The sequence below is a fragment of the Nycticebus coucang genome, chromosome 2, assembly GCF_027406575.1.
Source record: "Nycticebus coucang isolate mNycCou1 chromosome 2, mNycCou1.pri, whole genome shotgun sequence".
Classification (NCBI taxonomy): domain Eukaryota; kingdom Metazoa; phylum Chordata; class Mammalia; order Primates; family Lorisidae; genus Nycticebus; species Nycticebus coucang.
Genome location: NC_069781.1, coordinates 175,292,699 through 175,305,114, shown reverse-complemented (window position 1 = coordinate 175,305,114; position 12,416 = coordinate 175,292,699). Strand labels below are relative to the sequence as shown.

Genomic DNA, 12,416 nt, shown 5'->3' with positions numbered 1-12,416 from the left:
TTTAACCCTTCTTGCCTAGGTAAGGAGCCTCTCCGAGAACCCTGAGGGATGGGCTTCCAGGTTCCAGGAGTGGACACAGGGGCTCCTACCCGTCCCTGTACCTTGCCCTCTGTACCCCTTCATCTGGGTGTTCATCTGCACTCTTTAGAATGTCTCTTATAATGAACCCGTAAACATAAGCAAAGGTTCCCTGAGTTTTATGAGCCATTATAGGAAATTATGAAACCTGACGGCAGGTTGGGGGACGCCTGATCTGTAGCCAGTTGGGCAGAAGTACAGGTGACAGCCTGGGACCCGAAGTAGACATCTAAAGTAGGGGACGGTCTTGTGAGACTGAGCCCTTCACCTGTGAGATCTGCGCTAACCCTGGGTGGTCAGTGTCATAGCTGAGTTGTAAGATACCCAGATGGCATCTGGTGAGCTGGAGAATCACTTACACGAAAGAAAAACCCACACATCAGACATGTTCTGTGAGGACAGACATTTTTGCTCGTCTCTGCTGGTGGAGATCACAAACATCACACATCGACTTTTCAGATCATCAGCCTCTGTCAGTATTCATTTGACGTGTGGCCCAAGATAACTCTTCTAACATGTGGCAGAGAAGAAAAAAGACTGGACACCCCGGGAGAGAAAGACTTTCCTTCCTTTATGACGGCCTTAAAAAAGGATGGAGACTTTACTTCTTTTATGGATGGAGCTGGAACACATTCTTCTTAGTAAAGTATCTCAAGAATGGAAGAAAAAGTATCCAATGTACTCAGTACTATTATAAAACCAATTTATAATCATCCACGCTTTCATAATATGAAAGATAAAACACAACTATAGCCCAGGACTAAAGGAAGGAAGGGGAAGGGCAGGGGAGAGGGGAGGGGGGATGGAGGGAGGGTAATCAGTGGCACCTCACCCATGGTGCGTATTGCAAGAGTGCATGTCAAATCTATTAAGTGTAGAGTATAAATGTCCTAACACAATAATTAAGTGAGGTGAAGGCTATGTTAACCAGTTTGATGTAAACATTCCAAATTGTATATAAAATCAGCACATCACACCCCATAAATGCATTAATGTATACAGCTATGATTTAATAAAAAATAAAAAATAAAAATGACTCCTTAAGAAAAAAAAAAAGATTAGAGATCCAAACTGTAAGGAGCTCTTTGAGGCCAGAAAAGACCAACACAGGCCACTCTCACCAGCCTCTCACCCCGCAGCACCTTTAATTGTGTTTTAAGTACGATTTGTAGAATTTGGTATGCATTGTCTCTAGATTTTTTTTTTTTCTTTTGAAACCGTCTTACTCTGTCACCCTGACTAGAGTGCAGTGGCGTCAACACAGCTCACAGCAACCTCAGACACCTGGGCTCCAATGACCCCTCTGCCCCAGCCTCCCAAGTAGCTGGGACAACAGGTACACCCACCACCATACCCAGCTAATTTTTCTATTTTTTACAGAGATGGGGTCTTGCTGTTCCTCAGGCTGGTCTCAAACTCCTGACCTCAAGCAATTCTCCTGCCTTGGCCTTCCAGAGTGCTGGGATTATAGGCATGAGCCACCGCACCTGGGATATATACGTTCCTCATCTTCCACGCGAACGTCCTTGGCATTTGTATAATTTAGGCTAACTTTACTAAGCTGTTGACTGAAAGAGAAGTAATCCATCACCCGCTGGCCACTGCCTCTGTTAGTGTCATCACCTCAGGACAAAGAAGTGAGGTCTTCCCAGCTGTCTTATAACATACATGTATTCACTTTATGAACTCTATCCCCAAACTGTGATGCATTAGCAAATTTTTCCCCTCTCTTATTTAATATTTCATCACAGAGCTCAGAATGAACACCATCTTCTGCTTTCACAAACATTTCTCTGTATAAGGCCCGTGAGATGGGATCACTAATTTATAGAAATAGAAGTTTCTCTCCACATTTCTTCCAAGGTCAGTAACTTAAAATTACAGACTTAATTCAACCCCACCTCTGTAACTTTCAACCCATGAGGTATGATATTAACACCACGGCCATTACAAGTTATGGTTAGAATTGTTTCTTTAATTTCTAAAAGCCTTCAGTGCCTTAAATAAAGTTACAATTAATTTAACATTACTAAAGTCAAATATAAAGACGCCCCCCCCCCATAAAGAGAAAGTGACACCACACTGAATTATTTTTAACCAAGTGCACACAGCACTTTTATAAACTTGTCCTAGATCCTTAGGAAGGAAAATAAAACAGGACAAAAATCAAACAAACACAAAGACCTCCGGGTAAAAAAAAAAATTTTTTTAACCCGGCTTTTTTGATGTGGAAGCCACTATGTCTCCTAACAAGATTCCCCTTCTTTCGCTCCCTGCATTGATAGAAGAAAGAATCTGATGTCTCTGTAATGTCACACCCTACACATCCTGCTTGGCCCAAGTTACGTTCTTCGGAGGACAGTCCTCTTTGTACCTGACAAGTGACACACACGTGCTCATGTTCACCCACACACACCCAATAGCGTCACCAGTCTCTACTGAGAGAACCAAAGTGTTCCTGAGTGTTTAGAAGTGGAAAGACTTGCCCTGAATTTTGGCCCTTTTTTTTTTTTTACTTTGATGGATTAATTTACAGCCCACTTGAAGAGGAGAAGAGAACTCAACTCTGAATTTGCAAGCAGGCTGTATTACATTACTGAGGGTTTCATTGTTTTCACAGCTGGGAGAGGATTTCCTTTCACTGCCGAGACCTCCATCCCTCTTTCTTGTCTGCTGGAGACAGGCTTCTTTATAACTGAGAGCACAGCAGGCCAGCCACCAGGGTCCTGCACCCACCGGGGAGCACGCAGGCCAGCCACCAGGGTCCTGCACCCACTGGAGAGCACACAGGCCAGCCACCAGGGTCCTGCACCCACTGGAGAGCACACAGGCCAGCCACCAGGGTCCTGCACCCACCGGAGAGCACACAGGCCAGCCACCAGGGTCCTGCACCCACCTGAGAGCACGCAGGCCAGCCATCAGGGTCCTGCACCCACGCTCCTCCAAAAGAACAGGACCCCTTTGACTTTCTCAATGACTGAGGGGGTCACAAGCAGCCTGTCTTCCCACATATTTCCTACTGCTGTCAATTAAGAAGCGGTTAAGAAAGAATTGTTTAAAAAATAATTTTTTTCTAAAAAAAAACTTCATTTCATTGAGAGCTTCCAGAAATGAAAAAGCCTGCTCCATCCCTGTCATCAACGTGGACAAGGCGCTACTTTTCTAATTCAAGTGCTTTTTTTTTAATTTCAGATCGACCTTGGTGCTCACCTTTAAAAAATTGGTGTATTACTCTTCCTCTTAAAAAGATTAAATTCTTTATTCTCCCAAAGTCATGTGGAGGAGCTCAAAACACAATGTTGGGAAAATTCAGCACTTTTTTGAGGCTCACTTTTTAGTATCCAAATTGATTTTCATTCTCCATCACTTATAACTTTTTAAAATATAACTTTCTCAAAAATATGACTTAAATTCACTCTTGGACGTTGGGGGAATGGCCAGAGAGTTCCATTAACTTTGTGCTTGCTAGGCCCACCACGACCTCGTCAGACATCAATGACTCACCCCCACAGCCCCAAACAAAATTAGCAATCACACCTTCATTGTGAATGGTTAGAAAGCAAGAATAAGTACATGAAAGATTTGCTCAACCTGGACGATAAAGGGGCAAAAACGTCAAAAACGTTAATGCAAATTGAGTTTAATATAAAAATACCTAAAGGATAATCCTTGTCTTATGGTTTTTTTTTAAAGTACTTGTGATAACCAGATCACCATCTTGGATAGTATCTTTAATATAATGACGTTTTTAAGTTTGTAAAATCTGATAGTGGCTTGACTGTGTGTTACTGTTCTTTTCTTTCTTTAAAAAAAAACACAAAAGCTGACACTATCTTGATTCAACTTGAAGATGTTTAAAATAAGCCTTAGGCTTCTGTTGGTGAGTTCGCTTGCAGTGTTCACCCATATCAGTCCCAAGCAGAAGGTTCTGATAACGTGTACCTTTTTCAAAGGGGGAAGCAAATTCACACTCTCATCTCACCCCCCACCCCCCACACATGCAGAACAAAACACAAAAAATCATTCCTCTCAATAAATGCTCACCTTTTTGGTTTAACACACTCGGCGATTACAGTGCCTGGGTCTCCACAGGGCATACAAATGGTAAAAGAAATTTTTCTGTCCCTTTTTAAACTATCTGAGAAGACGTGCTTGAACAAAATCAGAGTCACAGAACAGAAGGAGGGGGGAAGGAGTTTCTAGTTTGATAACATTATGTTTGAGGGTACCTGAGGAGGGATTGCTGAAACATACCAATTTTAAAATCCATAACTCTCAGGAAATGTGTAATCTAACCATCAGCTGGGATCAGGCACCTGCTTGGCATGGAATAAATGGAGAACACAGGCACCTTCCACCTCAGGCTGATCCCACCTTATTCCTGGAGACTCCCCCAGCTGCCTGCCGCTTCTGGGCCAAGAGGGTTTCAGAAAGAGCCTCAACAGAGACAGTCAATGTGAACGATCATGGATTGGGCTCAAGGTCAGGAAGAGCTCTGAGCTGGTGAAGGCATTAGAGACCTAACAGAGGGTCTCCCACACCCACCCAAGCTGGCATGGCAGGGTCCCAGCTTCCAGTGCTGCGGGCCGAGGCCCTGGGGAACAGCCACAGAAGACCCCATGGAGATTTTCCTCCTTAGACTAGCCAGCTGGAGGAGGCACATTCAACCAGAATGTTCCTTTGGCTCAAACACGCAGCCTATTGGCAAGCACACAACATTTTTAAATCTCTATCAAGGCAAGGTGCACTTGGATTTCTTTCAGTGCTTTGAGACAGAGATCGAAAAGGAAATTTAAAAAGGGGGTGGGGGCAGGTGGTGCCTGTGGCTCAAGGAGTAGGGTGCTGGCCCCACATACCAGAGTTTGGGGGGGGGGGTTCAAACCCACTCTGGGCAAAAACTGCAAAGAAAAAAAAAAAAAAAAAAGAAAAGAAAAGCAGAGAATCTCTTGGAAGACAAACAGATCAGGAGTCTTGCTGGTTGTTACGGACCAAACTGCTTCCTCCAAATTCACATGTTGATGGCCTAACCCTGGATCTGACTGCATTTGGAGAAGGGGAAGTTTAAGGAGATAAGAGAGGTCACAAGGGTGGGGTCCCAATCCATGAGGACTGGTGCCCTTCTAAGAAGAAAGGGGGACACCAGGAATGGGGGCACACAGAGGAAACAGCATGGGAAGACCCAGGGAAGAGGCGGCCGTCTGCAGGCCAAGGAGAGAGGCCGTGGGAGAAACCAGCCCTGCCAGCACCTTGATCTTGGACATTCAGCTTCTAGAACTGTGAGAAGTGAACTATTCAAGCCACCCAGTATATTGTTTTGGCAGCCCTTGCAGATTAAAAAACTGGTGCTTTTTTTATTTTTGAGTTTTTTTTTCTGCTGCCCAGGCTAGAGTGCCATGGCATCAGCCTAGCTCACAGCAAGCTGAGACTCCTGGGTTCAAGTGACCCTCCTGCCTCAGCCTCCAGAGTAGGTGGGTCTACAGACACCTGCTAAAAAAACAGGCTAATTTTTTTATTTTTAGTAGAGATGGGGTCTCGCTCTTGCTCATGCTGGTCTCAAACTCCAGAACTCAAGAAATCCTCCCATTTTGGCTTCCCGCAGTGCTGGGATTAGAGATATGAGCCACTGCACCTAGCCTCAAACCAGAGCTTTCGAGCATATTTCTCTGTTGAAAAGAAGAAATCACAACGTCCTCCGAGCTTCCCAAACTCAATTACCAGGGAAGTAAGATCAAAGTTTTTTGTTTGTTTTGTTTTTGCAGTTTTTGGCTGGGTCCAGGTTTGAACCCACCACCTCTGATATATGGGGCCGGCACCCTATTCCTTGAGCCACAGGTGCCACCCAATCAAAGTATTTGTCATCTCTAAATTAGGCAAGTCACTGAGGTGGAGTGGGTAGGACTTCTGCCTGAAATCTAACTTCTCCTTCGAGTTTCTCTTAAGAAAATTGAAAAACAGACCTCTAAATGAAAGAGAGACCTAGTTCCTTGCTACTTCAAACTACGGTACCCAGCAGCAGCATGTGGGAAGTAGTTATAAATGCAAATTTTCAGATCCCACCCCAGATCTGCAAACTCAGAGACTTTGGGACGGGCCATCCACCTGTTCCAAGGAGCCCCCCAGGTCGAGGGTCTCAGGTCTTCTTGACTTTCACATCCACCTTCTCTGATAACACATTTCATCCAGGACTCTGTGTTCAGACCCAACTTCACATCGTTGTCCCGTTTAAACCCGAACACCATGGGGCCATTGTCACACGATGCCATCGTTTCAGTTGTATGGATAAAAAAACTGAAGCTCAGAAAAACCAAGGTTAAATCACTGACTCAGACCCAATACCCCCTTCAGCTTTCTCCTTGGCAAAGCCGGTTCAAGTTTTCTCTCTGAATGCTGGTTTTCTTGAATCGCAGAACAACACATACACACACACACCCCTTACTAAGATCATCCTATTTTCCTTTTCAAAACCACAAAACTAAAGTTATTTCCTCACTTTCATGTTGACATCACAAGATGAGATTCTTAGGGACAGCATAAGAGTCATTCCTCAGAGTCAGACAGACCTGTTTTATTCATAGAATCCCATCTCCACAGCTTTCTGGGGAACTTTGAGCCTCAGGAAGAATGCTTGGTGTTATAGGTGGAATTGTCTGCAACACCCTGTCACCTAAAAAATGTACATGTTGACATTCCAAACCCCAGTACCTCTGAATGGGACCTTGTTAGGAGACAGGGTGAGCTCATTAGTGTAGACTCTAATACATTAGGACGGGTGTCCTCATTAAAAGGGGAAATGTGGACCCAGCACAAAGGGAGGACGGCATGGGAGCCCACGGGAGCCCAACGATGGCCGTCTGCAAGCCCACAAGAGAAGCCTGGAACAGATTCTTCCTCACAGTCCTCAGAAGGCACCAACCTGGCCTGCACCTGGCTGTCAGGCTTCTGGACATCTAGCCTACAGAACAGGGAGACAGTAAATTTCGGTTGTGTAAGCCACACAGTTTATGCTGTGTTGTTACAGCAGCCTTGGCAAACTAATACACTTAACTTCTGGGAGCCTGTTTCCTCATCTGTAAAAGAAGACTATTAACCTAGCGCTGACCGGTCATGAGTTACCTGGTAACGTCGATAGTTTCTACGTAAAATCTCCAGTCAACCATGTGTTGATGTAGCAGCTGTTCCCTGATTCATTTCTCCCAGTCTCAATTTCCAGTTGCCCCCAAGTCAACCTGTTTCATTCTTGCTCTCCTCATCTCTCAGCTGCTTATAATATAGAATCACTCAGCTCCTCTAACAACACATTGCTGATTGGCAATGTTATAGAAACTAGCCCTGTTACCAGGTTAACTCGTGACCAAGTAGCAATGTATTAAGATGATGCACTCTTCAGGGCTGTTAGGAAAATCAAATGAGGTAGCTAGGCAGAGTTCTTGTCAATCAGCAAGTTCTCAATACATTATGCTTATTAATAATATAACATTAGCTAAAATGTTCTCCATTGGGAATTATCTCTCAAGTTGTCCTATGGAAATCTAAAAATCTGTCCAGAAGGCTAAATAGGATAAATAACTCTTAAGCTTCTCCAGCTATACTATTTAACTATTAATCACTGGTGCCCAACTACTTCCCAACCACTTCTAAAAAGTACAGCACTCAACAGTCACATGTAACAGGATTTTACACTAATCAGTGGATGCCTGGAATAAGGAGTGGGTGAGACAGACTGACAAATTAGCTACAGCAAAAAGGTAGGAGGAAAATTTCTGTAGAGATGTAAATGTTCTCTATCTTGACTAGGGTGGTGGTATATACATTTGTTGAGTTATTTGGGTGTTCAAGTAAAATGTGTGAGTTTTATGTGAATTACACTCCCAAAAGTTGATTTAAAAAAAAAAAAAATCAGAAAGTCAAAAAAACAAACAAACAAACAAAAAAAAAATCAGGGAAAATGTGTGCCCATGTTAAGAAAAACAGACCTGATCTATCAGGAACCTGAAGTGAGTTGGTTACTTAAACATTTAAGTTCTGAGCTTCCTGGCAACCAAGGTAAAGAAAGGAAATAGAATATAGTGTTCTCCTCAGAGATTAAAAAAAAAATAATAGTTCTTTAGGAGAAATGAGCTTTGTTTTCTTCACACCTCTGGAAGTTTTTCTGATAGTGTAAGGCTAGATTTAATCCACGTGCTACAGCTCGCTGATCCTATTAATTTCACAAGGACCTTCTAACATTCAGTTCCAAACTGACCTGATGCAAAACAAGAATTAAGCCTAGAAAGACATGAACGTGACCTTGGCCAGTAGATTCTCTCCAAAAGAAAATGTGAACAGCAGCAGCAGGTTCAGAACCCATGTGGAAGACAACCACAGAAAATTTAATTTTAGACAATTTACAAGTTTCTGTGAAAGCGTATATCAAGAGAATCTCATTAAAACAAATATAAAACAAATTTCCCAAGTATTCAATTTGCATCCAAATCTTATTACACTGTTTGTTTTGCCCAGAATTTCATTCTGTGTACCACAGCTACATGGGCTTTTCATTGCAGAGCTTGATGTTTAACTGTAAACTACATCCTGCCTCTCCCTTTGTGTGTAAAATTGACAAATGTGTTGTTTTTGGATTCAGAATTCTGGAGAAAGCCAACTTAAATGAATTAAGATGACTAATGTGTTGATTCTGTTTCCAATCCAACCAAATGTTAACTTAAGAACCCGCGTCATGCGATGATATGAGTTTTAGTTCAAATTTAACATCAAGTATTGAATAAGGCAGTTTCTAAGTAAACTACTAAGCTAAAAATATGCCTTCCGCATCGCAGGAACTCCATCTTGTTTAAATAAATGGAAATCTGAATGTCTTTGCTCAGATTAGCCTACGTAAGAAATTAGAAAAATGCAAACCTCCCTTATAGTCGGCGGTATGGATTCCATCTTTCCGGGAAAAGTAGCACAATACTGTGTATCGAGTTAAAGAAACCATTTACTGATTCACCCATAATCATGACTTCACGCAGAGTTTCACATGTAACATTGGAGCAGGACTGTGCTACTTAGATGACCACATCCCAGGTGAATGACCACCGAGACAGCACCAACACAGTCATGTGAGTGACAAGTCAAATGTTTCTCAACTTCAGCTACTCGGGGGCGTCTGGCGTTACTCGTTCTTTTGCAGAATGATAATGTTTTTACAAATGTTTTCATTGTATTGACTTAGCACTTGGCTGAGGAGTTCCCGTGGCTATAATACACTGCTCCACAGTTTTGTCTTAACTAACATTAGTTTTTCATCACGTAATATCTGAGTAATTTCTATTTCCACAGAGGCAGTAACGATTTCACTTTTAAAAGCTGTTGAAAGAGTTGCCAAGCCCGAATTCAATCCCATAAACATTTACCATGAACCTTCCGTGAATGAGACGCTAAATTTCAGGTCTTGATGGTCACATCACTCTAACCCTAAATTTTTCTGGTCTTATTAATAATTACCTTCTGTGTGAAAATCAAATCTGTGAAGAGATTATAAAAAAGAAGGAAAATAGGGCAGCGCCTGTGGCTCAGTGAGTAGGCCGCTGGCCCCATATGCCGAGGGTGGTGGGTTCAAACCCAGCCCCAGCCAAACTGCAAAAAAAATAAAATAAAATAGCCGGGCGTTGTAGCGGGCGCCTGTAGTCCCAGCTGCTCGGGAAGCTGAGGCAAGAGAAACGCGTAAGCCCAAGAGTTAGAGGTTGCTGTGAGCCGTGTGACGCCACGGCACTCTACCGAGGGCGGTACAGTGACACTCTGTCTCTACAAAAAAAAAAAAAAAAAAGAAGGAAAATCGATAATTAGGGAGGCCCACTTTAAAAAAAAAAAAGGAAGAAATTTAAAATTTTATAAGGAAGAATTTAGAAATCCAGGGTCTAGAAATGGAACATAGAATATATGTATTTTGCCCCTAGGTTTTAGATTCAACTATGACAGCTTGTCAGTAACTGATTTTTTTTTTTCATTACTTGCCAGTTATTTGGGAAATTTCCATTGTTTCGCAGAGTATAATTCTAAAATCAATAATACTTTAATTTCACACTGATAAATTTCTACCAGAAAAGTGACCATTATAATAAAAAGGGAACAGAAACATTTCCTAGGCATATTTTTATTTCTAATCCTATTCAATGCTTAATAACGAATAAAAGCACTCTCTAAAGGCAAGTGTGTGTATTGAACTGCTACTAGCGATTATAATTCCTGAAAAGTACTGGGATTTCTTAATTTAGTGTTCAGTGTCCAAGAACTATCCGTCCCTCCTCCAAAATTGTCTGGCTATGAATACATTTGGTTCTCCCTGTGGAAAGGGGCCAGAGCGTCCATTATACTCTCAAAAGAGCACAGGATGAAAAAAACAGAAGAAGGTTAAAACCCTATGGCCTGAATTTATTTTTTTTTAAAGCAGAAAGCTCTGAAAACACTTAGTTCTTTTGAAAGATAAACAGAAAGAAATCAAACATTGTGACAATATTTGACAAACAGAGGCCCAGAAAGATGTGCAAATCTGCAATCAGCCCCTCCCCGTGTTAGGAAGGGACCTTAGCCAGTACACATCCAAAGCCCCGCTCACACTGCCTCTGCGGCACCCTCAAAAATCGGCCACGGGGCCTGTGCCTACACACCTTGACCGGACACTCATTTGCTCAAGGCAGCCTGCTCTGCTGTGGTCAAGCCGGCGGTCCCACGCTCAGTTCCCCTTGTGGGATAAACACAGGGCGCAAGAGCAATTGCTGAAAATCCAGCTCTGTGAGAGAGCAAGCTGCCTGGGGGCAGGGACATGTGGGTGGCTGCTGTCACCGCCAGGTCCTAGGGCGGAGCTGGCTATGGAAGGGCTCTCAGGAAGGACGTGCTGGAAGAATGACTTGTGCAGTGGTCACTGTTTGGACAGCAGCATCCCCTGTACAGCACGGCGTCACAGGCTGCATTTGTCCCCCTCAGAAAAGACTCGTGGCAGTCCTAAGCCCCAGCACCTCAGATGTGAACTTATTTGGAGAAAGGGCCTTTGCAGAGTTAAAACAAGGTCATTAGGGTGGACTCCATCTAATAGGGCTGTTGTCCTTATGAAAAGGAGAAATGCAGAGACAGGGTCAGAGGGAGGACAGGAGGAGACCTGGGGAACATGCCATGTGCACACAGGGGCAGAGACGAGAATGACGCTGACATAAATCAGCAAACGCCCAGGGCTTCCAGAAGCTGGAAGAGGCAAGGAAGCAGCCTTCCTATGGCTTTCAAAGGGAACGTGGCCCTAACGACACTGCGACTTCAGACTTCTAGCCCCCAGTACTTGGAACCAATTCACTTCTGTTGCCTTAAGACACCCAGTTTGTGAAGCCGGCCCTTGCAAACTGATGTGACAGTGAGTGAGGCTAAAGCCTCAGAAGTCGTCACCAACAGGCACTGACTTAATATTCCTGGCAGAGAGCCTTTTCACCTTCGAGGGGACCCTGCGGTGGACTGTCCCTAACAGGGCACAGGAGTTCTGAGCATGGTATAAGGGCTGTTGACCGTGTGCCAAACTCTCCCTGCCTCATCTTACACCATCAACCCTACAGTTCCAGAGTTTTCAACCAGTGTCGCACAAACTCCATCAGACCACCTTACCTGGAAAGCTCCACTTTCCCACACTGGAGATTCTGACTCGGCAGACAGGATGCTCACAGGAACCTGCTTGGTACATGTACACACTGAAATGCTGGGACATCAACCCCTGTGGGGCTCCCCCCCTTATCTGATGGGGACAGAAGCCAGTAGATAATTGCTCTTGATGCCTCAGGCAGGAGGCTCTGAGAGGCACTTCACAGAGCTGCTCAGAAAGTCCCACAGAACTGAAAACAAGCTGTCCGGAACACTGACACCAACTCACAAACACACCTTCCCATGGCGTCTCTCTCCCACCTTCCTCATTCTCCCAACCCTCACTTGTGTTCTCTGAAATCATGTCCCAAATTATCTACAGGAGGGGCGTGATGGCTCACACCTGTAATCCTAGCACCCTGGGAGGCCGAGGGGGGTGGATTGCTTAAGCTCAGGAGTTTGAAACAGCCTGAGCAAGAGCGAGACCCTATCTCTACTAAAAATGGAAAAACTGAGGCAAAAGGATCCCTTGAGCCCAAGAGCTTGAGGTCGCTGTGAGCTGTGAGCACACTGAACAGAGGGCCATGCGCACTTCACTCAGGGCACCAGAGTGAGACTCTTATCTCAAAAAATAAACAAACAACCAACCAATTATCTACAAATATGTCTCATTTGTAGGTTCTGCTTTGGGGAGCACCCAAGGTAAGACAAAACCTCAAACATTCTCCATACAGAAA

The 12,416-nt window shown here is 43.9% G+C and overlaps 1 protein-coding gene across 1 annotated transcript in view; it reads right to left on the bottom strand.

The window, feature by feature from the left end:
• Nucleotides 1-12,416, bottom strand: part of WWOX (WW domain containing oxidoreductase) — a 482,529-nt gene that overhangs the window by 434,992 nt on the left and 35,121 nt on the right. The window lies entirely within an intron of this gene.